This window comes from Antedon bifida, chromosome 4 (genome assembly GCF_963402885.1).
Source record: "Antedon bifida chromosome 4, ecAntBifi1.1, whole genome shotgun sequence".
NCBI classification, from domain to species: Eukaryota; Metazoa; Echinodermata; class Crinoidea; order Comatulida; family Antedonidae; genus Antedon; species Antedon bifida.
This window is the reverse complement of record NC_136229.1, coordinates 29,498,909-29,507,997: the sequence shown is the minus strand read 5'-3', so window position 1 is coordinate 29,507,997 and position 9,089 is coordinate 29,498,909. Positions and strand designations below refer to the sequence as shown.

The window sequence follows — 9,089 nt, the reverse complement described above, 5'->3', positions numbered from 1 at the left end:
AGAGGATATTGCACTGAGATTATCTTTAGAATTAGAAAGTGGATAAAACTAGTGAATAGTGAAAATCAAGGGTTCTGACCCTCTCTAAAAATTAAAGATGACTCGTCTCGTCAGGATTCAACTCAGACAGCACCAACGAGTCATTAAAGCCTTTAGACCTATTTTACCGTCAGATCAGCTAGGGGGAGGGGGTTGGTTCATTCGAACCCTTGAATCACTCACAGTGTCTACGGGCTCAATCTCAGTTGGTGTTAGAGTGCAGTGTGCCATAAAGATTTATATACTAAAAGGTGCCAATTAATTTACATATATTCAGCAAAACACTAACAGTAGGTTAATTCACTCAAAAGAAGGACATAATATTAGTAGCATTTGGTATGTGTGGCCAAGCAAAAAACTAATATAAATACCAAATTTGGCTCACTGGCCCACTTGCTAATTCATATTTTCAGGTTGACATAATAATGACACTTACCGACACAAAAGTGCTCTCTCAATAATCGGTATCTTATTTTTAAGTATACAAAAATAAATGTTTACCTTATATTTTCTGCTAAAGATGGTTTGAATGTGTACTGTTTTGGTTGACTTGAAGTCAAACTGAGAGGGTAGCATATTAAGTGATGTCGCACCCCTTTATGTGGCGTGGAAGAAATTCTGTTTATTGTATTGACGTTAGAATAACTTTACGCTTAAAAAAAAATAACTCCAAGTTATAGAACCATGTAAGCATAGTATATAAATTTTCTGTGTCCAAATTATCTAAAGTATACATATATAAACAAGATCTTTCCTCATTTATTTTTTCTACTAATTGAACGAGGCCTGATTTATTTACATAATCACGATCAAAGAGCGTGTTTTAATTGGTGGCGCTTTTCTTCACGCTACGTGGCAAAAATAGATAACTATTTTTGTTAGTGGACAATTTTACGGTTAAATTACAAAATTTAATCATTATGGCACCCAACATCGGTAAGTATAAATGACCCTAAAAAGCATAAACTTTACTTTGTTCGGTAGGTATTAGTTTAAAGTTATTTGAAACTAACTTGAATGCGTCAGTTGAACAAGCACACCGAGTTAGCCTCGCATTACCGTCTTCCTGCAGTCTAGCATGATTCAAAGGCCCGTAAGTCATCCGTATTGTTGGTCTCTTGTTTCCACTAACCAGGCCTAACCACTTTTTGAAACATAGAACAACATTGAAGTACTTACAGCCTAAATATTCAATCTCTATCAATATGATGAAGTGTGAAGATTTTTTTTGGTGCTGATGGCCCATGGGATGTGAACCAAATGCGGCCATTCTCCATTCCCTGTTAAATTTAACACCCCTTCCCTGTGTGTTTTCCCACTCTTTCCATCAAATAGTAATAAAATAATAACCTTTTTTTTCAGTAAATCTATCCGAAATTGACATAGCAGCATATGTGATAAATAGTAATTTACCTGTAGGTCTACTTACATTAGCCATAATTATGTTGTAAGTATGAGTTAATATAGATTTTAAATAGTGTACATTTAGGTGTATGATAATGATTACAATTTTAAAATTGTTCAAAATTGTACACAGTCTAATTATTTCTATGTAGTTCTGTTCCTGAAATTCCGCAGCTGCTGTGCCTGACTGCTGATTTGGTCTACAAATACCTATTATGGAAAGGCCTTACCATGTCGAAAATTCTAATGAAGAACAGGTACATTTTCTTTTGCTGTAATTAGCAGTAGCATAGGCGTTTATTGTTCAGAAAGGTTAGGAGGGGGGCATTTATTTGAGGGGGAATTTATTCAAAATGATGTTCTATGGGGGAGGGGGAATTTATTCGAGGGAGGTGTTTATTCAAATAAATATGATAGTTGATAATCTGTAGTCAACGTAGGAAATACAGTATGCATTGCATTTTTGGCTATTAATCATACAAATGTACAGTGAAGGTAGTGAGTGTTGTATGGCATTTTGCCACACTACTATAATATTACATTGTACATAGCGTATCTAAATAATAGAAATTGATTGGAAAATGGCATCATGTGACTACTGTATCACTCATCACGTTAAGATGCTCCATCAGGTAGGTATACATAATATGTGTTAACATCATGGATAAACAGTGATTTATTCATAGAACCTGTAGTTACGATGTTAACATCGATGTAATCTTTACAGGCTTCTCTGGAGTCTGTAAAAATTACTGACTTGTTCTAATATTTTAATTCTATCTAATGCTTTCACATATTTGTACCAATGTTACAATTATTATATTTTGTACAATTATTGTATGTGTTTCATCCATATTATAATTTCATATTTATGATGAAATATTACAATTTATAGTACTGTATAATTATTTCTTTGCAGATACATTCGGCGTGGTGTAGTTATTATAAAAAACTTTCCAGAAATTTGTTACCTTCTTCTTCAGGGTTTTTTCAAATTTTTGAAAGTTATCTTCTACATCTGGAAGTTTATTGCTCTAACTTGGCATATTGCCATGAACAGAAGACACACAGAAGATACTCCAACTGATGTGAACAGGTAATTTCATTTTGTTCGATGAGACATGACTACCGCAAACCATAGCCATTTTAGGTTCTCCAAGAACTGATTTCTATGTCATTTTCTCACATAAGGGCGTAAAACTGGAGGTCCAGTGTACACCTCTAGACTTTGTGCACTTTTGCGGAAGAGTAAGGGTTTACCACAGTGTATTTGTCTATCTGTCATTATGGGCTGAGTAAGTGCCGTTTGGTTGCGACCGGACCCATAGTGCTGATGAAGGTTGTAATTGGTCGTCAACACATGTGGGCAATTTGTCTAAAAGACACAGCATTAAATTTGTTCCAATCATATGATTGTGTAGCTATGAAGTAGTACAGTAGTGTATGCAAGTTTAAATGAAATAATAAAGAACGTAAAATAAAGAAAATGTACATGTGAGATTAAAACAATTAAGAAAACTGTAATTAAAATAATGTCTACATCAACAACTTTTTTTCAGTCTGTAGGTTCATATTTGTCCCTTATTCATGAATATGTAAAATGATGCTTTTTATAACCTTGTAACTGTATTTTTTTTCTTTTTCAGTGAATAGGAACACACAATCTTTATCATCCTCCACATGCTGTACTTGTAAGCAGAATTTGGATGTAGTTTAAGAAAAAAGTCTTAAAGTCGCACACTGTAGCTATCGGCTGAGCCAACTGGCACAAATAACACTTTGTTCACTAAAAAATGTGCCGCAAACTGTGATCGCGTTCTATTGGATGCATACTAGACGCCTTTCTGATTGCATAATTACTTACTACACTATATGGCGCGCGTTGACATATTATAATAAATTAGAAAATGTTATGCGCAGTGGATTTTTTTAGTGAGCTGTTAGCTAACAGCTCACGTTTGCCACACACTTGAGGAAAATGACATGCAACACAAAAAATATTAAACGATAGATATTTTCCTCGTGCACGATTCCTCACGAATTCTCTGGCGTACACTGTGAGCAGAGTGTTATTCATGCCACTTTATAGCTGCAGTTTGCGCCGGGTTTAAAGGCATATTTACATTGTATCATCATTTTTTAGATTTAGTTATTATTTCGTATAAGTCTCATTTGAAATGTATTGATATTGTAACATTCATTCCAATTTTGTAATGGTTCTATGTTAAATATTTTTGCCACCTGTCTGCTATTAAATCTACATTCCGTCACTTTTAAAAGCCCTGTTCCCTCCTCCGATAATATTCCTGCACTGTCCTTGCCATGTGCTAATTCTGAATACATAATTTCATAAACAATCTAAAATGTGCTATGTTTATGCCGACAGAGTTATGGTGTATTAGCGTACTGACTGCCTTTAAGCGTTGAGTAGATTTTTTTATGTCGAGAGTAAAATAGGCCTATAATAGTTCAGCAGCCAATCCTAAATGTTTTCTATAGAAACTTATTTTTATATTCAGCCTAAAAGAAGATAACATCCAGTAAAAAAATCTTGAGAATCAAAATCCCTATATAAAAAAAAAAGTTGCAAAGTTGTGAAGAAAATTGGCATTTGGCTGCTGGACTTTTTATGAGCTGTTTTGTTTCCAGTATTATCATATAGTGTTTTTTTTTCGTAGTAATTGATTGTAAATGAAAAATGTTGATTGATTAAAAATACAGTAAATACATTTCCTGATGCATGAATAAATAGGACTACTTTGTTTTTTTTATTATTATTTTAATAAAGTATTTAGTGAAGTCTAATCATTGGACCCTAAAAAAACAATCCAATCTACTAACCTCCACCAGCTTTGTCAATCCAACAAACTCTGTGAACACCAAGTCAGAGCCATATATATAAAGAGTTACGACATTGAAAATTAGAAGCCATGTTTGTGTCAAAGAATTCGCACGCTAAGGGCGCGCGCGTCTATTTTGTATAGCGTTTTCCTGTAGTTCATGCATTATTTTTAGATTTTGTTGTCTATGAAATAAGGCTTATATTCCGTTTTTATTTTAGTAATTAATTTTACATGCAAGTCAGGATACATCAAAGCATGAACCAATACAAAAAACACACAAATTCACCCCTCTTTTTATACAGTATATGGCTCTCTGTGTGTTTTTGACACAAACTTTCAGAGACTCGTTCATCATTTCATTTGTAATAATTTGCCTTTATTATTTTAATATTGTTCATACCCTATTCAATATATTAATAAATATATCCACGACACTTTATTATTTTATTTAGTCATCAAAGCATGCATTATGAATTGAAAATATTACATAATTGTTATTAATAGGACGTAGTTATGGGATGTTTCGTTCCAAAATCAATCAATCGAACTTTATAATGTATTAGCGCACGCGCGCGCAATATTCTTTGCCGCAAGTACTTCTGTACGCTGTGCACATCGATATTTCACCGTAAAATGTGCAATTACATTTTTTTAAATATAAGAAAAAGTTTAAAGTATTTTCTTGCTCCTATACTTTACATGCAATAACGGAGACAAGTTTGACACAAATTGATCTGCATATCACGTGACTATAATCCAATGTCGTAACTCTTTATATATAATATGTAGTAGAGCAGTTAATGACATGAGGTGTGCATTTTATTACCAAAGCATGAAACTTGGCACAAAGTTTCTTTAATGTATATAGATTCAAAATATCGGGGGGTGCCAAGTGTCCAACGTCCGGTATGGCGGCCATCTTGATTTCAAAATGGCCACCATAAAAACAAAAAATGTTCATATCTTGGCAACTATACACATTAGAGACTTAATTCTGGTCTCAAATTGTTCACAAACTATATATTTCTATTTGCTCTAATGAAAATTTTCATCCAAAAATGACCGGAAATGATGTTTCTTTTAGTTTGACCTTTGACCTCGTATTTGTATATCTCTGTAACTAATGGTCATTTTCAATTGATTTTGGTGTCATTTTGTTCAGAATAAATACATTTATATTTGTAGTAATGAAACATTTTCACATAAAATGACCGGAAATACAGTTTATGACATTTATTTATTGATTTTTAATTATGTGAATATACTGTATGTGGTTTTTGTTGGTCTTAAATGCACCTAATTTTGAACTTTGACCTGATAGGCGTAATTATATTAAATGATTAATGGACTTAAATTGTATATAGTACATAAAATTGGTAAACATTGTGCTTGGTGGTACCATTAGTTCAATGATGTTGGCACCTTCTGATTCGCTAAAAGTTTTAATAGTTTGACAGAGGAAATAACATACATGTTATGGAATACCGTAAAACCTCGAAAAGTTGATAGTATGAGCTTCTTTTCGAGATAGACTGTATTTGAATGTCAAATGAATAGTATGATGATCGTGTTTATATCAATATATTATTAATGACCTTACAAAGAACCCTTTATATTTCAACAATCAAGCCTCATTTATTCTACAATTTATTGTTTTCCAAGTGGTAGGCCTATTTTGATTGCATCTTCTTTTTGTATGCTTCCTCGGTTAATATGGTCCTACCCCTCTTTCTTTGTCTGTAGATGGTCTTATACCCCATTCTTTGTCTGTGGATGGTCTTATACCCCCTTCTTTGTCTGTGGATGGTCTTATACCCCTTTCTTTGTCTGTTGATGGTATTACACCCCTTTCTTTGTGTGTGGATGGTTTTACACCCCTTCTTTGTCTGTGGATGGTCTTACACCCCCTCCTTTCTCTGTGGATGGTCTTATACCCCCTTCTTTGTCTGTGGATGGTCTTATACCCCCTTCTTTGTCTGTAGATGGTCTTATAATCCCTTCTTTGTGTGTGGATGGTCTTACACCCCCTTCTTTGTCTGTGGGTGGTCTTACATCCCCTTCTTTGTCTGTGGATGGTCCGACACCACCTTCTTTGTCTGTGGATGGTCCTACATCCCCTTCTTTGTCTGTGGATGGTCTTATATCCCCTTCTTTGTCTGTAAGTGGTCCTATACCCTTTCTTTGTCAGTGGATGGTCTTACACCCCCTTCTTTGTCTGTGGACGGTCCTACACCCCCTTCTTTGTCTGTGGACGGTATTATACCCCCTTCTGTGCCTGTGGATGGTCTTATACCCCCTTCCTTGTCTGTTGATGGTATTACACCCCTTTCTTTGTCTGTTGATGGTATTACACCCCTTTTTTGTGTGTGGATGGTCTTACACCCCTTTCTTTGTGTGGATGGTCTTACACCCCTTCTTTGTCTGTGGATGGTCTTATACCCCCTTCTTTGTCTGTGGATAGCCTTACACCCATTTCTTTGTCTGTGGACGGTCCTACACCCCCTTCTTTGTCTGTGGATGGTCCTACAGCCTTCTTTGTCTGTGGATGGTCTTATACCCTCTTCTTTGTCTGTGGATGGTCTTATACCCCTTTTTTGTCTGTGGATGGTCTTATACCCCCTTCTTTGTCTGTGGATGGTCTTATACCCCCTTCTTTGTCTGTGGATGGTCTTATACCCCCTTCTTTGTCTGTGGATGGTCTTACACCCCATTCTTTGTCTGGACCCACTACTTTGATTGATTAAATCAGACATTGTTTCTTGTATGATTAGGAGACCAAGACCTTTAAAGTGAAAGTCCACAGGTGGATGCCTAAAAAGGTCTTGTACAGAACAGTATATTGTACTGTAGGTCCATGTCACTAATTTGAGGATTACTTGAATAATTATATTGAGTCTTTTACGAATTGATTTGGTTCAGATTTTGCTAAAAAATCAATGAGAAAATCGAGGAAAAGGATTCAGATGGTTTACAGCAAAGGCCCATTACCATAAAAATTGAGTACATTTTTTTAGATGCAACGAAAATAAACAAGAATTATCTGAGTTTCTGACTAATGAAAGTAGGTCTACTGCACAAATGCAGGATAAGTTTGTAGTAAGTACTTTGAAAATGAGAACTTTCCGAACTTGTCTCATATGCAGCATCAAAGAGGCCAACGAAAGAATGCTACTTTACATCAAAAATTTTTTTTTTATTCAATTCAACTTTTATTTCAGACAATTGTCCATATGGTATAATACATTTATAAAAAAAAGAAAAGATGAACGATTGACACATCACAGTTTAGCAAACAAGTCGGCATAGATGAGCTCAGTGATTGCTGTTTCTCAGTGATCTGTCATACTTTACGCCTATCCTATCACATCAAAAGTCAAAAATTCAGAATAATAATTCCTGGTCATTTTTGCATTAAGTGTCATTTATTTCGTTAAAAAAATTAGGTGCATTTATACCAATGTAAACCACATACAGTATGTTCACATAATTATATATGTCAAAGGTTATAAATTGTATTTCCAGTCATTTTATGTGAAAATGTTTCATTACTACAAATATAAATGTCTCTATTGTGAACAAAATGACACCAAAATCGATTGAAAATGATCAGTAGTTACCGAGAAATACAGATAAGAGGTCAAAGGTCAAACTGGAAGAAACGTCATTTCCGTTCATTTTTTGACGAAACTTTTCATTAGAGCAAATAGAAATATGTGGTTTGTGAACAATTTAACACTAGAATCAAGTCTCTACTGTTTATAGTTGCCAAGATATGAACACTTTTTGTTTTTATGGTGGCCATTTTGAAATCAAGATGGCCGCCATACCGGACGTTGGACACTTGGCACCCCCCGATATTTTGAATCTATATACATCAAAGAAACTTTGTGGCAAGTTTCATGCTTTGGTAATAAAGTGCACAACTTGACTATTTTTATGGCGTTAACTGCTCTACTAATGGCTCTGCACCAAGTCAGAGCCATATATATAAAGAGTTACGACATTGAAAATTAGAAGCCATGTTTGTGTCAAAGAATTCGCACGCTGAGGGCGCGAGCGTCTATTTTGTATAGCGTTTTCCTGTAGTTCATGCATTATTTTTAGATTTTTTTGTCTATGAAATAACGCTTATATTCCGTTTTTATTTTAGTAATTGATTTTATTAATGGTATTAATTTGGTAACATATATATATTGTGTCTATAATAACAAAAGAATAAATGCTAGGGCCTACATGCAAGTCGGGATACATCAAAGCATGAACCAATACAAAAAGCACACAAATTCACCCCTCTTTTTATACAGTATATGTCTCTCTGTGTGTTTTTGACACAAACTTTCAGAGACTCGTTCATCATTTCATTTGTAATAATTTGCCTTTATTATTTTAATATTGTTCATACCCTATTCAATATATTAACAAATATATCCACGACACTTTATTATTTTATTTAGTCATCAAAGCATGCATTATGGATTGAAAATATTACATAATTGTTATTAATAGGACGTAGTTATGGGATGTTTCGTTCCAAAATCAATCAATCGAACTTTATAATGTACTAGCGCACGCGCGCGCAATATTCTTTGCCGCAAGTACTTCTGTACGCTGTGCACATCGATATTTCACCGTAAAATGTGCAATTACATTTTTTTAAATATAAGAAAAAATTTAAAGTATTTTCTTGCTCCTATACTTTACATGCATTAACGGAGACAAGTTTGACACAAATTGATCTGCATATCACGTGACTATAATCCAATGTCGTAACTCTTTATATATATGGCTCTGCACCAAGTCTCT

General features: G+C 34.4%; 1 long non-coding RNA gene across 2 annotated transcripts; it reads left to right on the top strand.

The window, feature by feature from the left end:
* Window positions 1–1,300: 1,300 nt before the first annotated feature.
* LOC144841082 (uncharacterized) lies at window positions 1,301–4,251 on the top strand. 2 transcript variants are annotated; one of them, XR_013611989.1, is made up of 5 exons: window positions 1,301–1,486; window positions 1,596–1,700; window positions 2,363–2,539; window positions 3,090–3,511; window positions 3,557–4,251. It is a non-coding gene; the product is annotated as an uncharacterized LOC144841082 (long non-coding RNA). The 2 variants fall into 2 exon arrangements; XR_013611988.1 differs by having other exon boundaries at window positions 3,090–4,251.
* Window positions 4,252–9,089: the final 4,838 nt, after the last annotated feature.